At 33.7% G+C, this 21,350-nt stretch overlaps 1 pseudogene; it reads right to left on the bottom strand.

The window, feature by feature from the left end:
• Positions 1 to 61: 61 nt before the first annotated feature.
• Positions 62 to 20,173, bottom strand: LOC114405023 (annotated as a pseudogene).
• Positions 20,174 to 21,350: the final 1,177 nt, after the last annotated feature.

Here is a 21,350-nt window from a genome sequence, read left to right as displayed (position 1 = left end):
AAGAGCAAAGGTACATTTCCAACTTATGCACATCGATATGTGTGGACCAATTGATCCTCCTTCATTTGGAAATAGTTAAAAGATCATAGGAACCATTATTTGGTACATCAAAAGAAACAAGATATGACATGCCCACATAAGATTCAACTAGGCATAAGGGATTATTTGTTGGTGACATCCAAGACCAAATAATAGAAGGAAATACATCATGTGATAATCCTTCATAGCCACATAGAGAAACATACCCAATACTTTTTGATCATACTACTGAAAAAGGCACTCTTGTTATTGTTGTATTATCCACAATCAGTTTGCAATCAGTGTTGTCGAAGATTTCATTTGTTCTAGGTCCTCTTCCAACTTGTCAATCATCAAACACCTAGAAAGAATAAGATTTTTCAGAGATTTCAAATTATAAATGCTTCTTGGAAGGTTACGAAGGCAAATACAGTCTTCCAAATTTATCAACACAACTACCCTCAGATATCCAATGGTATCACTACTAGAAAGAATAGATTTAACATCGTTATGTTAACATTAATTTTTTTAAAAATCGATATTAACAAAAATACAATGACATATTAATAAATAAAATGAGTTTGTTGACGTTGGTTTTTAAAAAAACCAATGTTAACAAACTCATGTCAACATCGGTTTTTAACAAACTCATGTTAACATCAGTTTTTTCAAAATCCGATGTTAACGAAATCATGTTAACGTCAATTTTTTGAAAAATTGATGTTGTGTTTCTTTTAGTTAAATTTGTCTCCTCCTCTTCTCGTGCTCACTCTAAATCATCTCTCACCCTCATCTCTCACTCTCGTGCTATCATTCTCGCCCTCACTCTTACACACTCTTTGCAGCGGCACGACGACACCCCTTATCTCTCACTCTCGTGCTCTCATTATCACTCTCACTCTCACTCACACACTCTTTGTAGCTGCACAGTGACCCCTCATCTCTGACTCTTGCGCTCTTGTTCTCGCTCTCACTCACAACTCTACTCACTATTGCGTTCTCGTTCTCGTTCTCGGTCATGAAAGGTCAGTCTTCTATAAATGCTTGTTTCTGTCTTTGGTTTTGATGGTGATAGTAAGCAAGAAGCTAGGGATGGTTCCTTCTATTATCTGAATTTATAGTGCATTACAAACATGAAAATTCTTTTTTATATGCATATTGCATTTGAATTAAGACACTTTGTCACTCTTGGTAATGTGTGTATTTTACTATCTTATGAGCTTAGGTTTTGACTGTATTTGTGTGCAAATTAAGTGAGTTTAACCTTCTATGAATGATATACCTTACCACTGGTCATGTTAAAACAAAACCTAAGTGTATATTATCTAAGTCCTAAGTTCTACATATTAATACACTATGTAAGTTATGCAACATAGGTGCTTATATATGTTTCTGAAAACATGTTACACTTCTGCCCTGTGATACAAGCTGCATTGTGATTGACAAAAATCTTGGTTTTTAATGCCCTTTGGTATTTTTGTAGGCGCGTGTGTCCTCTTTGTGATGCAATTGATCCCATGTCATTTTTATTTTTGTACATTTTTTGATGATTTTTATAGTGTAACTTGTCCTACTGAGTGGTTTACTGCGTGGCTGCTATAATAAAGCAATAAAATTCTATGTTTTGAATATGTTGACACTTGGTTTGTATTTTAGTTGAAAATAGATTTAATTAATGTTGTTCTATAGAATTTGAAACTACTAAAATTGCTTTTATCTCCAATTTATACCAATATCATCTTTTAAGGCATGTTATTCATGATTGGACATGACAACATGGTCATTAGTGAAATTTGTGTGCAAAATGTAATCTTGGGTATTCATATGTGAAGAGGGTTAGTATTTTATTCTTAAATGAGCTACTATCTAATCATGCGGGAGTCTAGTTTAGATGACTCATAGTCTTATGAACATGAATGAAGAAACTACTAAGTATTGAGTGAAGGAAGCATAAGAGACTTAGTGTATCTATGTTGTAGGGATAGTGTTATGCATGTTGGATAATACAAATAGAAATGGAAACAAGGGTAATCTATATCTTGAAATCTGTCTTGCGGAATGGCAGATAAAATTTGCCTTGTCTTGGAACAATTCATGAAAACAACCCCTATTAAGTCAAATTATGTCTTTTTACGGTCCTTTAGTTTTAAATGCCATCTTTCAAAATTCAATTGGTCTCATAATTTCTAATCCTTTTTTTTTTAATTTTTTTTTTATCTAATCTTGATCACACCTTGTGCCAGGTTTTGTAACGACCCGCCTCGTCGCTACGATATCATTACTCTAAACCACGTAAATTTTAATTTTTTTAAATGAAAACTCCGTTAATTTGCTTATGAAAAATGAGACTTTTTTTTCGCGATGTACATTCACCAAACAACCCACAATGACTTAAATGAATATATATATATATATATATATATATATATATATATATATATATATATATATATATATATATATTAACTAAGTACACATCATTTACATAATGGAAAGTAAATTAGTTCATACATATAATTGAATCTGTGATTTACATCCTCAATTAAAAAAAATTATAGAACCAGCTACAAAGGAGTTGATTAATAAAACACAACTCTCTTCCAAAATAATCTCAACGTCATCATGTCGGCTTAGTGGCTCTACAAAAGAATCTCACTTCACGTACTCTACTGATATCCGTCTGCTCCCATGAACGAAGGTTCGTGATCATCACAGGTACCAACCACACAGTTCAAAAATTGCAAGGGTGAGTTTATTATAAAAGAAATTAACTCAAAAATCAAATAACTATGATTAGTAAGAAAGCATTAACAAATACCATAATCATACACAAACATCCATTAGTCCAACATACACTCAACAAGTAGTCATCATTCGTCCATAATTCCAATCAATCATGCTTAGTATGATGCATGCACCTGACCTCAACTCTCAAATGCAATGTGATACCGTTCATCAGGAAATGGCCTAAACGTGTACATGCGACACTCTCACTTAAGAAAACTAGGCAACAAGTGTCGAGGTCACCTTGTCATGCACAGGCAACTCTCCTCCCCCCCCCCCCAATGTTGATCAGCCTAAGTCTCAAGGGAGTTCCAAACCAAGTGACATGCCCCCAAGTACAAGTATTCCCCCTTATGAGAAACTACAAGTACTTACTGACAAAGTTTATACTATTTCCATGTAATATGAAGTATGAAACATGGGCACCATCAATGTACTAATCGTGGATAATTAAAGGTTCAAAGCCACCCCCCTCTAGAGATGCTTAAAACTCTTTAACCAATCTATTTCCCCCACCAGGGATATCCATCATGGTCATTGCACCCCTCATGTACATACAAATCACACATCATCACAATGACATTTTCAACATCAACAACATTTCATCTCAATGTCATTATCAACATCATTTCATCTCAATGTCATTCTCAACATCAACATCATCTCATCTCAATGACTATCAACAACAACAACATCATCTCATATCAACATAATCATCAATAACAACATCATCTCATATCAATATTATCATAAACACCAACATCGTCTCGTATCAATTATTATCAATATCATCTTCAATAACAACATCATTCTCTATCAATATTATCATAAACATCAACATCACCTCATATTAATTAATATCAACAATAAAAATATCATCAGTAAATCACATTTTTCATATACATACATATATAGTTTATGCCTAAGATTCACACTCCCCAGGTCTTCAGATAACACAAGTCTAATAAAAATAATAATGTCATTTACCAATAACAGATGTATCGCATCTCATTAGTCAAAAACATTTTTTTTCTTGAAAACCAGCATGCAACAGAGATAGACATACATCCCCATAGTTAGGTTCCCTGACCCCAACTATGGTATCAAAAGCCGTAAATTATAATAAACTCCTTTCACCTGTCGTGAGCTCTCCATCAATTCCTCTTTGTGTCATTTAGAGATCTCTCTCGTTCACGTTCATCAGTTCAAACACATCATTCTATATACCAAATCAAAGAAAATTTAGTATAGACTTCAAAAACAAGGTTAATAACAACATTCAGAGTCAATTGCCCTTGTGAAAACATAAAGGGCTAAAGGGTGTTTCGGATTCTACTAAAAAGAGATGTCATTTTGAAATTCCGATCACACCAATGTGATTAGGGTTCAACGAAGGTCAAGAAAATAACATCAATTTTATAAAAAGATAACTTTTACAACGTCTCATTTTCAAGGGTTTTTCAAAGGAAGTGTAAAAACACCCTATTACAGTACCCAAAACACAAGAGATACTAAGAGAAGCTCAAACTAACTAGGAGAAATGCTTAAAAGTCAAGATTACCTTAGAGAAGCTATGAAAGAAAGGATTGAGGGATTGTTCTCCACCAAATCCTTGAGGTGGATTATGAGGATTTCGCTTCAATTAAAATGTTCCTCTTGGTGTGGTGGTTTGGCGGCAAGCAACGATGGCTCTTGGTGGCCACCAGTGGTCATGGGTGGTGGAGGAGGAGGTGTTAGGGCTTGGGTGGGCGTTTGGAGAGAAGACGAGCGAAAAATCGTGTTTTTCACACTAAAGAATTGCGCTTAGTACGCTTCTCACACTAAATGAGAGGTTAGAAATTTTTATTTTGAAAATCCCAATACTCAAACCATGGGGACATGTGTTAGGAACCTATAGTAAAAATTTGAAGACGATCCAACGGTTAGTAAATCCAAGATCGCAGTTTTACCCGAATAGGTTTAGGTAAAATTTGAAATCTCATTCAAATAAATCATATAATCAAATAACACAATTAATAAAATTAAACATCGATTTATAGTTAGTGAAATTTCAGGGTGTTACAGGTTTAGTTTTATTAATGAAATCTTTTAGCAAATAAAAAAAAGATATTTATCATAAAAAATTTAAATTTTGTAACAATTTAATTATATATATATATATATATATATATATATAAGAACAAAAACTAAATAAGTTAAATATGAAAATTTCTTTGAATAAAAATTCAAATCTTTATTCATCATCTAACCTCCCATAAACTCAATTCATTATATTTGTTCATTCTACTTATAGAAAAAGATTAATTAATATTATTAGGTTTGTCCCTTCAGCAAATAAAGTGAGTAAAACTCAGGCTTAAGGCACCTGAAAACATTTTTTATTTACTATATATTTTTCTAGACAAATATCGATTACCTAGAAAAAAATATATTAGTCATTTACGAGTAGTTAAATGTTTTTTCTAAAGTCTTTCATCCTATTATAAATTTTAATTCCCCATTAATATTAAGTAATAATTAACGTAATTAGTCTTTTGAGTTGATTTTAATTAATGTTATTTTTTAACAGAAACATGACTAAACCACCGAACTCCCCTCCTTCTGAGTCAGCACCTTCGTCGTCTTCTCCGAAGAAGACTAGAAAAGCAACACAGATCAGATCCTTGGCTACCAGACCCATTAGAATGGAGAGATCAGTGGTTTATATGGATCCTAACACTGGGAAAGTTGATGGTCCTTACAGAAAGAAATTAAGGATGTATTTGGGGATCATCGCTTGAGACAAGGTGGACGTTACATTTATTAATTGGAAAGAAGTTCTCGCGGCTTAGATGGATTTGATTTGGAAGGACATTCAAGTATTTGAATTAAATTTTATTGTAATTGGTTTTACTAAAAGTGTTATAATGCTGAATGTTATTGACTAACTATTAAATGTATTTTTCGTATCGCATGGTGAATTTGATATTCCAGAAGCATCCAACCAAAGGACGAAGAAGAAAATCCTTAAGACGATAGGAGAGCGATGGAGGAAGTTTAAGTCAGATTTGACATCCAAATTGACTCTAGAACAAGGCAAGGAGGAGGACGATATTGGCAAAGAAAAGTGGCAACAATTTTGTCAGAGTCGTAGAGAACCTTCATGGAAAGTTAGTTGACTTGCATTGTTTATGAATTTGACAGTTATGCATTATTTTCAAGTGCATTTTGTTGACAAGTTTTTGTCTAGTTGTGACAAGATGTTAGAAAGAATGCCCAGGTCATCCAGAAACTCAACACTGCCCCTCACGTGTTGTCTCATGGGGGTTATAATTGACTAGAAGAAAAGTTAATGGAGGAAAAACAAAAGAAACAATTGGAGCAAGCAGCTTAATCCAGGAGCACAAAAACAATTGTTGATCCTCCATCTCCCATTAGACGACACATGAAGTGGAAGATGACTCACACCAAAAAATCTAGAGAGATGACATCTGAAGCAGCACACGAAATTGCAAATAGGATTGTAAGTTATTTTTTGATTTCAATGGTCAATTTTTGTAATAACGATAATAGTCTGTAGACTGATGCAATATTTTGTTGATTGTAGGATTCCCTTAAAGAGCACTCAACACAGGGTAGCTTTGTCACCCATGGACGTTAGGATGTGCTGACTGTTGCCATTGGGCGACCAAAGTACTATGATCGTGTCCGTGTTGTTGGAGTAGGTGTCACGATCAAACAATACTTTGGACCAGGTTCAAAAAGCTCTTGCACTTCTACATCCATCACTCCCAAAGAGCTAGAGCAATTGACACAAAAAATCACGGACCAGTTGGAGCAGTCGATCACTAAAAAGGTGACTCGACAACTAATGTTGTCCTTCAACCAGATGCAGTCGCATATGCAATCCCAGGGACTCGTACTGCCTCCTGAGTCTGAGGTTGGTCCTTCCGTTGCCCGTGTCAGCACAAAGGGAAGTGTTTTCGATCCCTCGGGGCATGACCCAAACACGTGTGAATAAGAGAAATGTGGGTTGTATGTTGATGACAATCATCCCTGCTTGGTTGCCCTTGAAAGAGTTTATGAGGGGTCGACAACCATCTACAATATCCCTTTGGGCAATGATCAAGTGAAGGTCAGTGTTGAGGAAGTTCAAGATGCTAATGCTTGCGTCCCTGTACCCACTCAAGAGGTTCAGCTAGTGGGGTAGACCCTTAACACCTTCCTTGCTTGGCCGACACATCTTTTACATCCTTTTTTAGAACAAGTATTTCTTTTTCTTGTGTTTGTTATTATTACAAAAATGATTTGTTACAAATAAAGTGTTGACTATCAATGACTTATGTTTATTAAATGTATATGATAAATAAGGAGCTGAAGGACTGGTGAAACCTGTAGATAGGGCGAAACCTGATGATGATCCCCTATACCAAATAAGATTAATGATCCCAAAGTTTTTCCTCAAGCCTATGTAGGTGCCATAGGATTCAACTATGTTTGAGGTGTATAATGATAATGTCCCCTTGTACATAAAACATGAAGATCTTTCTGAAATAGCACACAATGATCAATGTCTTAACATCTTTGTTATACAAATGTGGATTCTATAAGTTACTTTACATTATAGTCCATTACATAACTGATTGTTTTAAATTGATGCATAATTTACTTTATTTTAGCAGCAATAGGCATATGAATGAGTTAAGTCTAGGATCGGAGAATGCCTTTGTGTATGGATTCCATGAGTCACAGTCCATACAGAGATTTGGGCAATTGCAATTTGAATATGAGGATTATATTAAGAAATGGATGCATAATTCATAGAGAGATTCTCCAATGCAGTGCACATTAGCAACAGGTCGTTATATGTCCTAAGGACAATGTTGTTGTCTGGTTTTGTTCCTTGCACAATAAGCCTGACAACTACTTGAAAGGAATTATTAACATGTCAAATGTAATTTGTAAGACATTTACTTTATCATTTGCAAGACATCAATATTTTAATCATACAATAGGCATACATGTTTCTCTTAACCAGTGCTTTGAAGGGATTCAACGATATTCAAGGAAGTAAATCCAAGGCTACTGCTAAATAAATTTAAGTTAAAGTAAGTCATTTAAACAATATTTAATATCTTAAAAATTACATTTTATTACTATGTACACTAATTTTTGATTAACTTTGAATATCTTAGTGAATTTTGTGTAATAAGCAAAGAGGAAACACTAAGTGTAGCTATTATGAGATGCATTGGATGTCAACGATAGTCCTAAGAGGTTTCAAGGATAATTAGGAAATGATAATTGTTTACTTTAAAACTAATTTCATTTGTTATACTTGTTATTATTTATACTTATTAAGTTATATTTTATTATATCTTGCAATATTTTACTGATCCAAGACCATGGGAACCAAAGACATTAAAGGCAATTTGCATTATGTGGGCAAGATGTTATCTCAAAGTTAAGAATGAAATACTAGGTGTTTAAGGAATTTTACAATTTTATAGATAGTTTAATTATATTCGGTTATAGTAGATGATTTTATGTATTGATATTATTGTTTTCTTTAACTATTTCTTACAATTGATAGTAATTATTCAATAAAAATTTATACTGTCTAGATTGGTTTGTATTTTAATTTGCAGGTTTGGGTAATATTAAAAAAAAACATAACAAGTATTAAAAAAATTGCAAAAAATAACATCTATTTTTCTAAAAATCGATGTTGTTTTATGCCTGACAACACGATTTTCCTAATAACCGATGTTGTGGTGCACTCTCAACATTGATTTTTGGAAAAACCGATGTTGTGGTGCCCTCACAATATCGGTTTTCCAGAAAACCGATGTTGCTGTATGCATCACAACATCAATTTTTAGAAAAACCAATGTTGTTAGGTGTATGAAAACATTGATTTTTCTAAAAGCCAATGTTGATTTATGTACCACAACATCGGTTTTTAGGAAAACTAATGTTATTAGGTGTACAACAATATCGATTTTTCTAAAAACCGATGTTTATTTATGTACCACAACATCAGTTTTCTGAAAAAATCGATGTGTTTTGCATATTTTACATTTGTTTTGGTTTATTGCTAATTATATGACATCGGTTTTCTAAAAAACTGATGTTGTGTTGTGTATGTTAACATTGATTTTTTGAAAATTGATGTTAACATGGAGTTCTTTAACGTCAGTGGTTTCAACATCGGTTAAAAATCGATGCTGAAAGTCGAAAAAAATTAATTTTAAAAGCCTATTTTCTAGTAATGTATGGGAAACCTCATATAGTCTTGGACAATCTATCAGTATTAGCTTTTCAAGATATGGTAAGTTTGAAAAGTCTGGAGTCTGAGTCTAATAATAAGAATGACTAAGATTGAGAATTTTTAGCTTTTCCATCAATCGCAAGAAAAGAAATGTTACAGAGAAAATATATATAGAAGCTTCAATTAGATGGAAGCAATTATGATGCATCAACAATAACCTTGCAAGTAGAAAGAAAAATATTTACATTTATGTAGTGTCATTATTTTTAATGTCAATTGGTTTAGTTTTACTTTTGCTTTCAAATTTTTCTACAAGGGCTACAATTTGTTGGCATACTATAGAGAGTTTAAATTTAGGGATAACAAGTAATAAATATTAGATAGTTTTGATATTTGAGATTAGAGGGACTTTAACCAAGTATTCAAAACAATCTTTACATCTCCCTTCTATTCATTCAAAGTTTTTGCACTAGATGTAGATGGCTATATGTTTTATCTTTGGTACTAAAAAAGAATTTTCATGTTAGAGCTTGTTAAATATATAAAGTTCCAGGTTATATTAGCATAACTAATTTATATTACTAAAGTTTAATTATTACAAACACTTTGTAAGAGATTTATGTTTAAAATGATGGGTTCACACACATCATTTAAACATAGTACTAATAAAATTGACATTGACAATAATCATATTTGAACTCATCTCCTAAATACAAAACTATTGGAAAATGTTGACGAACCTTAATTTAAAAAATTTGAAGAAAAAATGTTGTGTTAGAAATTCATTATTTGGTAAACTTTATTCAAAGTACTTGAAAGAAAGATTGGGAGGAAAATGCAAGGAAAATATTTAGGTCTAAAAGTATCACATAATTGAATAATATTAATATTTGAACTGCTTAATTTAGATTGCATCAATCAATAAGAAAATAAAAGATAATTCATGAAATGCCAAAAACTTAACTCAAAATAAATACCAGGGCCTCTTTCCACAGATGGCTAACATTGTTGTTTTCTAACTCAATGGAAACTAAGGGGGTGTTTGGTTTGGTTGTTTTTTGTTTTCATTTTCATTGGAAATAGAAAATGGTGATGGAAATGTGTTTGATTGGATTTCTGTTTTCATTTTCAGTGAAAATATTTTCCCAAACGAATCAAAAACTGGAAACAATAAAATCTTGTTTTCAGTTGAAACCAGGAACCTCATTTTGGGTAAAATGAAAACGCGGTGGCAAAAAATGTAATTTTAAGCAAATCTAAAAATACATTTCCTTTTGAAAACGCATTTTCAGTGTTTTTATTTCTTGAAAGCAGAAAACAAGAAGTCAAACCAAACATATTTTTAGAATTCTAATCTTTTGAAAATGAAAACATTTTTTAGAAAATGAAAATAGAAAATAAAAATGCAAACCAAACACCTTAAACTTTCTTAATAAAATTCTACTGGTATGAATTTTAAAGGAAATCCATCCCAACATAGCCATCTCAAATCTTTCGAAAGGTTCTTAAAATCTCTAGCAAGTCAAACACCAAAAAGTTGAAGCAACCTGAGTTTCTTCATCTTCTTAAAAGTTAGAGTACTCAAACATTTTGTATTAGTAGTCCTTGGTAGCATCAAAGTGAATCCCTCAACAACTTTTGTTCCCTGTAAAATCAAATTGAAAAAAATGTAAAATAAAACTATGGATTCTAGTTGCACATCCAAAATAAATAAATAAATGTTGGTCTTACACTTTCATTTAATAATACATCAAGTACATCCTCATGAAACCATAACTTGCTACGCTCCTCAGGTTCCTTTGATGATTTTGCATGAATGATTTCCCTTCCCATGTCTCGTAGCAAATCATGCATTTTAAGCTTGTTCTTTTCATCAAAAGTAATAAGACTTCGCTCTACGAGGACGCATATTCCATTTTCAGCAAAAAGTCCACTGGCATTTTTAGTATATGTGTAACATCATTTCGGTCCATCCCAATAAAGAAACAAGCTATATCGAGGAATATTTCTCTCTTGGTATCATCATTTAAACCATCAAAGTTTATTTTTAACTTCTCTTGTACTTCATCATTATGAATTTTCTTGAGTTTCTCCAAAACACACTTCCACTCTGTTACCTCCTTATCAAACAAATAGAACCCAAGGACTTCAAGAGCTAGTGGTAATCCCCCATAATAAGCAATTACATTTCTAGAAAGTTCAGTTAAATCTTCTCTAGAACTTTGTTGCTTGAATGCATGCCAACTAAAAGGCTCAATAGATTCACTTTAATGTATTTCTTTCAAAGTATACACCTGGTTTACTATTCTCCCTCTAAGTATATGCATATCTCTGGTTGTGATGATTATTATTTTACTCCCTGAACCAAACCATTCATGACTTCCACACAAAGTATTCAACTGGTGCAATTTATTCACATCATCAACTATAAGAAGTACCCTTTATGGTGAAGTCTTTTCTTTAATATATTTTTTCCTAATTCAATGTTAAGTATCTTTGTTTTTTTTTCTTTGTCAACATCAAGTAGAATTTGTTGTTATGAATGCACTTGGCCAGCATCTTGCTCCCAATTTTCCCCAATTTGTGCAAGGAATCTCCTTCCCTCAAAATTGTTGCCAATCTTGTTGTAAATGGTTGTTGCAATGGTTGTTTTACCAATGCCTTCCATTCCCCATATCCTTAATAGTACAACATTGTTTGATAGTTTGTGTTCTAGTAGTTAAATCATATCTTGTATTCGAGATTCTACTCCCACTAGATTATTGACAATGAATAACTCTGTCTCTTCTAACAAACATGTAACATATTCAACAATGTTTTTGATAGCCTCACTTTCATTCCTATAGAAAAAAAAGGAAAGGTGTATATATATATATATATATATATCAAGGACCAGTCTATTTCAACTGTTACCCAAACTAAACGGCGAGTCTGATGGATAGAAACATTCTTGACTCTCTATTCTTAAATATCCACTTTCATGGACTTGACATGAAAGAATGATCAATTCCAGTAGCCTTAATTTATAGGATCCAATATAAAGTCATGAACACTTGTGCATCAAGAGTCCTTCTAAAACCTCAAAGAGGAGAGACAACTTTGTTGATCACTGATATGACAAAGGCTAATGTTTCTCTCCCAATAACCATAAAATGGGATAAGGTAACTCTTCCTAAAAAATGGATCATGGACAAGGCCACACCGTCAGTCCCCAGACCCGCTCCAACCATAGAACAAATCAAGCAGGATAATTCTGATAAGGTAGAAATAACCTTCAAAAGGAGAAACTCTTTCTCATTTAAGATAGAAGCCTCAAGATCCGAGTATGAATCGGCAAGAAGGTCTTTCTCGGTAAGAACCTAGTCAATTCTAGTAGGGTTATCTAGATCCGAGTCACAAAAACCAGTTTCCTAGTATAAACCTCCAAGGATTAGATACAACTTCTAGTATACCTAGAACCACATATAATCAAGAACCTCAACTAGCAAAAATACCGATACTCAAAAACTTAATACAAAAACCAAAATAGTATGTTATAATTGCGGAAAACAATGTCACATTAGCAAATATTGTTGGTTGAAGAAGAAATTAAGAAACCTCAACCTAGAACCATCCATAGAAGAGCAGATTAATAATCTACTCATTGAAACCTCAGAGAAAGAAATCGAAGATGTATCCTCTGAAGAAAATCTTAACCTAATTCAACGGGATGATCAACCACCATCTACAAATGATGAAGATACCCAATAAATTAACACCCTAACAAGAGATCAGGATCTTTTGTTAGAGGCAATCAATTCCATACCAGACCCTTGGGAAAAGAAGGTTTTCTTGAATAAACTAAAAAAACTTTGGAAACCAAACCTAAGCCAAAAGATTTCATTACCAATAACAAATTTGATGTTAGCAATATTCTCAAAAGACTGGAAAACACTTCCGTCAAACCTACCACAATCCAAGATCTCCAAACAGAAATCAACAACCTAAAACAAGAGGTTAAAGAACTTAGACAACAACAAGAACTTCATCAAATCATCCTATCTCATTTCAAAGAACACATTGATTCAGAAAGTGAAGAAAAGGAGATAAAAAATGATGATCAAGAAGATGAAATGTTCATGGGATTAATCAACAAGATTAAAATCCAAAAATTTTATATTAATATTAGAATCATTATAAATGATTTTTTTAGACACAATGACCCTATTTGACACTGGGGCTGATTCAAATTGTATTTAGGAATGATTAGTTCCTACAAAATTCTTTGAGAAAACCTCAGAAAAGATGAGTACAACAAATGGTTCAAAATTAAAAATTAATTACAAGTTATCAAGCACAATTATAGAAAATCAGGGTCTTAGGATTGAAACAAATTTTCTTTTGGTAAAAAACCTTAAGAATGAAGTTATCCTAGGAACACCCTTCATCACATCTTTATTACCCCTTCAAATATCTAAGGAAGGAATAACCACTACCGATCTAGGAAGAAAAATCACATTTAACATTTCTACTAAACCTATTTCAAGAAACATAAACTTCTTAGAAAAGAAGATTAGCCAGATCAATTTTTTAAAAGAAGAAGTTTCTTTTAACAATATTCAAATACAATTGGAAAAGCCTCAATTAAAGGAAAAAATCCAATCTCTGTTACAACATATTCAATCAACCATTTGTTCAGATTCGCCTCATGCATTCTGGAACCGGAAAAAACACATACTTGATCTCCCGTATGAGAGAGACTTTAGGGAAAAACAAATTCCCACAAAAGCCAGACCAATCCAAATGAATGAAGAACTCCTTCAATATTACCAAAAGGATATTAAGGATCTTCTTGATAAGGATTTAACTAGGAAGAGCAAAAGCCCACGGTCTTGTGCTACTTTCTATGTCAACAAAAAAGCCAAACTTGAATGGGGTACACCTCGTCTAGTTATAAACTATAAAGCACTGAATCAAGCTTTACAATGGATTAGGTATCCTATTCCAAACAAAAAAGATTTACTCATTGGATTGAATTCTGCAAAGATATTCTCCAAATTTGGCATGAAGTCAGGATTTTGGCAAATCCAAATACAAGAATCTGATAGGTACAAAACTGTCCTCACTGTACCTTTCGGGCAATATGAATAGAACGTTATGCCATTTGGTTTGAAGAATGCCCCTTCAGAATTCCAAAAAATCATGAATGACATCTTTAATCCCTATTCAAAATTTGTCATTATCTATATAGATGATGCTTTAACTTTTTCTCAAAATATTGATCAATATTTTTAACATCTGTAGACCTTCATTCACATTATCAAACAAAATGGTCTTACGGTCTCCCAATCGAAAATCAATCTTTTTCAAACAAAGATCAGATTTCTTGGTCACAACATACACCAGGGAACAATCATACCAATAGATAGGTCAATTGAGTTTGCGAACAAATTCCCCAACCAAATTTTAGATAAAACCCAGTTACAAAGATTCCTTGGTTGTTTAAATTATGTCAAAGAATTTGAACCATATTTAAATAATAGTGTCAAACCACTGCATTATAGGTTGCGAAAAATTCCTCCTCCTTCATCTGACATTTATACCCAAGTTGTTAAGGATATTAAACTCAAAGTCCAATCTATAAAATGTCCATATCTCCCAGTTTCGCAGACATTCAAAATTGTCGAAACAGATACATCTCACATAGGTTATGGTGGTATTCTCAAACAACGAGTCAATACCCAAGAAAATGTCATTGCATACACATCTAAACATTGGAATTCTGGACAGTTGAAATATTCAACTGTCAAGAAAAAAGTTTTAGCAATTGTTTTGTGCATCTCCAAATTTCAATCTGATTTATTAAATAAAAAGTTTTTAATATGGATTGACTATAAGTCAGCCAAAGATATTTTACAAAAAGATGTCAAAAATATTGCCTCAAAACAAATTTTTGCAAGATGGCAAGCAATTTTAAGTGTTTTTGATTTTGACATAGAGTATATCAAAGGCACTTCAAACTCTCGGCCTGACTATCTTACCCGTGAATTCTTACAGAGAAATTCCCATGCCTCCTAGGGCATCTGGCACCTCCCTGAGGGGAGGAAGAAGTACAAGAAAAGGATTCAAACTGGCTCTACCAAAGCCATCTCCAAAAAAGAGTTCACCATCATCTTCTGGGTCACCAACCCAGGCTGGGTCATCTACCTAGAAGCCAAAAGCAAAAGGGTCATCGACCCAAATAGTCTCAATTAAACTTGAGTCATCCACTCAAGAACTCCCAAAAAAACAAACATTAAAACAAACCAAGGTTGACTATGCCTTCCCAATACAAACACTTTTGGCCCTTCAAGAAATTGGCCTGACCAAACTTCCAAAGAAAACATGGGTTGACATAGCCTCAGAATCAGACGATGAATTTGAATTGATTTAAAAACCCTTATCCAAATAACCAAAGAATCCAAAGTTGTCTGTAACATTTCAAAAGGGGAACAAACATTGACCCCAACAACCAAAAGGGCAACACCAGCCCAAAAATCTACTAACATTTATATTTCAAAAAATAAATTTTCAACTGTTTTGCAGATGGAGCCGGAGTATTGGGATAAAAATCCCTTCAAGGCTATAGCCAAGGCGTTTCCTTTAGGATTCCATTTCAAACCAACAACAATTAACAAAACTAGAACTTTCTATGAGTTCATTTTGATAGACTCAAACTCAGTGTCCATCAAACACTTCAAAGACCCAAATGATCTATCATTAAACACCCATTCAACAATCCAAATTTTAAAGGTCATGCAACCCAGACAATTTGGACCCAATTTACATGAAATAAAAAAAATTTCTCTACCTTTTGATCCTAGAGGTTACACCTATTAGGATTATATGGATGCCTGGACCAAAGTATTTTGGCATCAAAACAACAAATACAAACATTCATGGCTCATTTACTTCAAGACTGACACAATATATAATTTTCCAAATTGGTTCCTTCAATGGTGGGATTTTTTGGGTCCAATTCTAGAAATATATCCAGAACAAGTTCAAAGTGGATTTGCTCAATTTAACAAGATGTTTAATTCTCGGGAATCACGAATTTTCGTAGACTTAAAATATTTTTCTAGTTTTGCTTTGTCTTGGATATTTTCATGGCAATACAGGTATAGCAAGACGGAAAACAACAAGCAATTTCCATCCCTATAGCGACATGCATTTGTCAAGTGGTGGAATCAGTTTGATGCCTCAAAGGCCGAACCAGATCTGGTTTAAAGCCCATCCAGGGTTCCTGAAAGCTGTTGATCCAGAGACTTCTTTATTCCTCAATCAAAAGTCCCAACTAACTATTTTCCTAGCAGGATCCAACTCCAAAGAACATTTCACCAAAAACTTAAAGGAAGTTTTAAAATTACTTCAAATTCAAGAAGAAGGAAGCTCTTCCTCAAAGAAAGAAGACACCAACTCTTCTGAAAAGGATGATGATTTCTACCAAAATGAAGATGATTGTTTTGGTATTTGTTTAGATGATGTATAAATTTTATCGGTTTCTGTAGTCACAATTCCAATTTTGTTACCTGTATTGTAGCTACAGTACATCAAAAATTTCTATAAAAGGAGTCCTCAAGTCCATTGTGAGGCACCCTTTGAGATAGAATAGTCAAACAGATTGTAGAGAGAGAAGCTCTTGGAAACACTCTTTGTAAGCTTTTCTTTCGTTAGTAAATTTTCAAGTTCTTTCTTTCATATCTCTTCTCCCTCTTGACTGATCTTGTACGGCTCTGCGGTCGCTCCAGTTTCTTCTCTTCCTCCCCCCAACAGATCCAGTGCGGCTCTGCCGTTTCTGTTTTCTTTTAATGTTTTTGATTTAAATCTTTGCATGTTTATCTAATTTGTCTTCATACCGTTTATTTTCTTTATATTTTGTCTTTGTTATTGTTCTTACTTCATTATTGTTCTAACTTCTTTTGTCTGTTTGATTCCTCTTCGTTGATCTCTGGTACACACACACACACACACACACACATCAAAATCAGTGGCACATTTGAGTGAAAAAATTATAATTGGATACAAGTGTGCATGGTTATTAAACTCTCAAGTTAACTCATTAATTTTTACGAGTTTACGAGTCCACTTACTCTCTGTGAGTTGACTCATGTGTAAACTCTTTTTTAGCATATTCTGAGTAGACTCTATAAACTCTAAGTAAACTCGGTGGACACTCAAGTTTACCACCTAGTCAACGAGTCAACAAGTTAAAAAAATTAGACCAAAATGTAAGTTATTTTGGGTTGTTTTCCGTCTCTTTAGTATTCAACATACCTTCAATTAATGTGTTATTCTCAAATAAAAAAAAATCACCTTTAATAACATTAAACCCTTGTTCTCTAATTACATCAAACCCTCGATGGAAATGATTTACCACTAGTATGACACCTACAAGTTATTATCTAGTAGTGATGCATTACTAGACTTAGTTATTTAAATATTGTGAAATTTATGATTTAGTATTTTACTTTACTATATTGTTGAAATGTTTAATAAGTATGTTATGTATAGATATTTTGTTATTATTTATATATGAAGTGAACTCTTTCGAGTTTAGAAGTTGAGTTCACGAGTCGAGTTTATCGAATTCTCACAAGTCTACGCAAACTCTCGAATTTGATAACCTTAGAAGTAACATACATCTATTATGATTCTTGAAGTATGTTAGATTGTGTTTTTATTTTTTTGGTTTTTTAAAAGTAAGTTGTAGAACAATTCTAAAAAATTATTTTTTTAGAATGGGACGGAAGAGAGTAAGGGAGGAATAAGATGATGTAGCACAAAGAAGACCATGAGCAATACTGTAATAGAACATGAGGGGGTTTATTATAAAAAAATGGTTTTCAGAAATAACTTAATCAAGCATTTTTTCTTTCAAAAACAAAAAACAAATGTGCTTTTATTGCTCTGCTACTTTTAACAACTTTTGTTTGATTTCCGAAAAATACAGTTAAATAAGAATTATTATTTTATCAGATTATCATTGTTAATTTCTAATTAATTATAAATATCAATTAATTTGAAATTTAAGTTTATAAACAATTTATTTTTTACCAAATTTTCTGTAAACACTTATTACTGCAATTCTCAAACTCTGCCACATATTTCCTCTGTTTCGTCTTTTAAATATTTTTCATTTCTATAAAATGATTTTAACACGACTTCTCGACATTAAAAATTACAAGAAAATCTCAATATTTTTTATATTTATTATTTCCTATACCTTTACATGTTTAAAGTGTCAATTTTATTGGTTAATACAGTACATAAAAAATTGAAGTCTGACAAAGTGTTTGAATTACCTGGAATCGAGGACTACAACCCCCGAAATGCCAGCAGCCTCCCGAAGTGCCTCCCTCCAACGCTTTCCGTGGAGGTTTGTCTCATTATTAATCACCATCTCCATTTCTCCACTGTTATGAATTTGATAAATGTTATTTTTAGAGAAAGTATTCAGTAAAAGTCTCAAAAGCAGCAAGTGTTAAATTACCTGGAATTTAGGTCTATTGACATTCTGTTCAAAAGGTTTTGAAATGCATTTCCAAAGTGGCCAGTTTGATGACGTACTTCAGAAGGATCAACATCGTAGAACACTGACACTACCACCCAAGGATGCACTAAAACGACCACGGGACATATACGGGTATGAGAATGGGGATAGAAAACGATAAATCTAGAAATCTCAATATACGGGTACAACTAGGAAACAACAATTTTTTAAAATATTTTTTATTATTTAAAAAAAATTGAAAAATTAAAAAAAAACATGAGAAATAAGTAACAACACTAGCATATTATAAACTTAAAGATAATCCAATGGTCTACCAAAATATAACATTAAGGTACAAAGTCCAAAATTAACATTAAAAGTACTACAAACAACTTAGTTCAATGTCTACAACAATAAATAAAATAAAATATCAAGCATTGTCAACATTCTCGGTGATCAACTCATTCTCCAATTTTGGCTCATCGAGTGAGAGTTCTACAAACTCTAAAAATCTCACATCCTCCATTGAATCAAATGCATCACCACCAACAACAAGTCCATGAGGATTTGCCTGGTGGTTTGCCTGGTGATGGCCATTCCTATGTACAGAGGAGTGTGGCAGAGGAACAACAAGTGGGTCTACGAGGTTTGTGTTCCCAATGACAAGTCCACTAGGATTTGGCTTGGAACGTATCCAATGCTTGAGATGGCCACACGTGCACACAACATTGCTGCACTCACGCTTTGATGTAAGTCAACGTGTCTCAACTTTGCTGACTCGGCATGGTGGTTGCCCTTGCCGGTGTCGACCAATGCAAAGGAGATTCGGTGTGTGGCGACAATGGCTATTGTGGCGAATAGCCCAACGAGGAGAGAGAGAGTGAAAAACAGAAAGCCGATAAATTTTGGACCATGGGGACGCACGTGTAGGCCACTGCCATCCCCAATACGTCCCTACAAAATGAAGTCGTCGTCCTCTTAGTCAGTCATACCCAATAAGTCAACAGTGTCCCCTGGCCGTCCCTGTCCCCGTGCAGTACCGGAAATGGGGAACACCACCTAACACTCGTCCCCATGCTTCATAGCTACCACCTGCCCTATGGTTCTGTGACACTCCATTATTTCTCCAATTCTTTCAAACATCATTGCGAACTTGCATAATTTTTTAAGAAAACAACAATGGAAATTTGAGATTGTTGGATTACCACCAATAGTGAGTATGAAATGTGATCTCCCTTTGGAAGTGACTTGTCATCCTTGAAAACAATGATTCTAATATTCTGAAGAGATGCATAGAGATGCGAAGTGAAAGAAGCTCGTGTGTCTTCCCCTCTGAAACTCAGAAACACTTTATACTTTCGCCCTGAAGGCAGCTACCTGACCTGTAAGGGGTGAGAGGAATTTGGCTTTGAATTTAGGCACGCTTGTTACAGGAATCCTGAAGGGGAATCAAGAAGTGTGGTTGCCACATGGAGAGGTGTCACCTGGCTGTGGTTCTTCTAGCAGGCCATCACAATTGATTGCTTAAGAACCCTCGCAGTCTTGGGCGTCAGGAATAGTTGGAATTGGATGCTGCTTTGTCCATCCTTTATTTCACTGCTAGGATTCATTTATGTACTATTGGTGAGGCTCTAGCTCTCCAATAGAAAATAGAAATCCCCTAATGGTTTGAGAATTGAATAGAATGAAGGAAAGGGTGAATGAATACTTGCTTAGTTAACTTTATGGGAGGAGAACACGAATGCATGTGAAACTTCACACTAGGGTTCCCACACACCATTGACTGATTGGAAGACATGATAAAAACGACAGATGAAGATGCGGGATGACATTTTTTAAAATAACATCAACCATCACTACCGCCTAGAAGGTCTAAAGTAAAAGTTATGAACAAAAAAGAAAAAGTTCTTAAAGCAAAAGTATTTATTAGAAAAGTTTATGCAGACTATTTGATCGTTGTTTATCTTGCTCTATATTAATTAAGATTTTCAAACATATTTTAAAGACAAAAACCTCTCTAATCTCTATATTTGGTTATTCTTTGCAATAGAAACAATAAAAAAAAATGTAAAACACCAATTATAGATCTTATCCGATCAAAGTCTTCGATGGTACTTATACCGATGCAACTTAGGATCCCTTCGGCCACGACCTAGTACTCCCTTGATAAAGAAAGAACTTGAGTATTTGATAGGCTGAATACCCAAATAATCCCAACCCTCTTTGGTAGGAGGAAACCTTAGGTATTTGACTCGGCTTGACCTAATACCCTCTCGGCCACAATCTAGTACCCTCTCAATCCCGGCCTAGTACCCTCTTGACCAGCCTCATGGAGGTTAAAGAATTTAGCTTATTTTATCTTAATACTATATTAACATTGTTAAGTAATTTCATATTACATCTCCTTAATTAAAAGGTAAGGCCCATGGACCTTGAGGCCCACCAATATATAAAAGGTTAGATTATCAAGGTAATAGGGATTATTCTATTCACTCTCATTTACTATGCTCATTATTCTCTTTTCGCCAAGACCTAGCTAACTTGAGCATCAGAGTGTCTTTTGAAGGTCCCCACCCGTTGGAGGATTGTTTTCTGAACACTAGGGAAAGACACGTTCAAGTGAAGGACATGACAATGAGTAAAGCATCCGACCATCTTTAGATAGGAATATCTAAGATACAATTATTCATTCCACACTTTGGCTTTTTTTTTTACCAAGAAGGAGTATTTTTTTCTTTCAAAATTACCAAATGAGGGTAGATTTTCCCAACCAGGAGTAAGTCATGA

The sequence above is a fragment of the Glycine soja genome, chromosome 3 (assembly GCF_004193775.1).
Source record: "Glycine soja cultivar W05 chromosome 3, ASM419377v2, whole genome shotgun sequence".
Classification (NCBI taxonomy): Eukaryota; Viridiplantae; Streptophyta; class Magnoliopsida; order Fabales; family Fabaceae; genus Glycine; species Glycine soja.
Note: the sequence above shows the minus strand (reverse complement) of the source record. Positions and strands in the feature narration are given on the sequence as shown.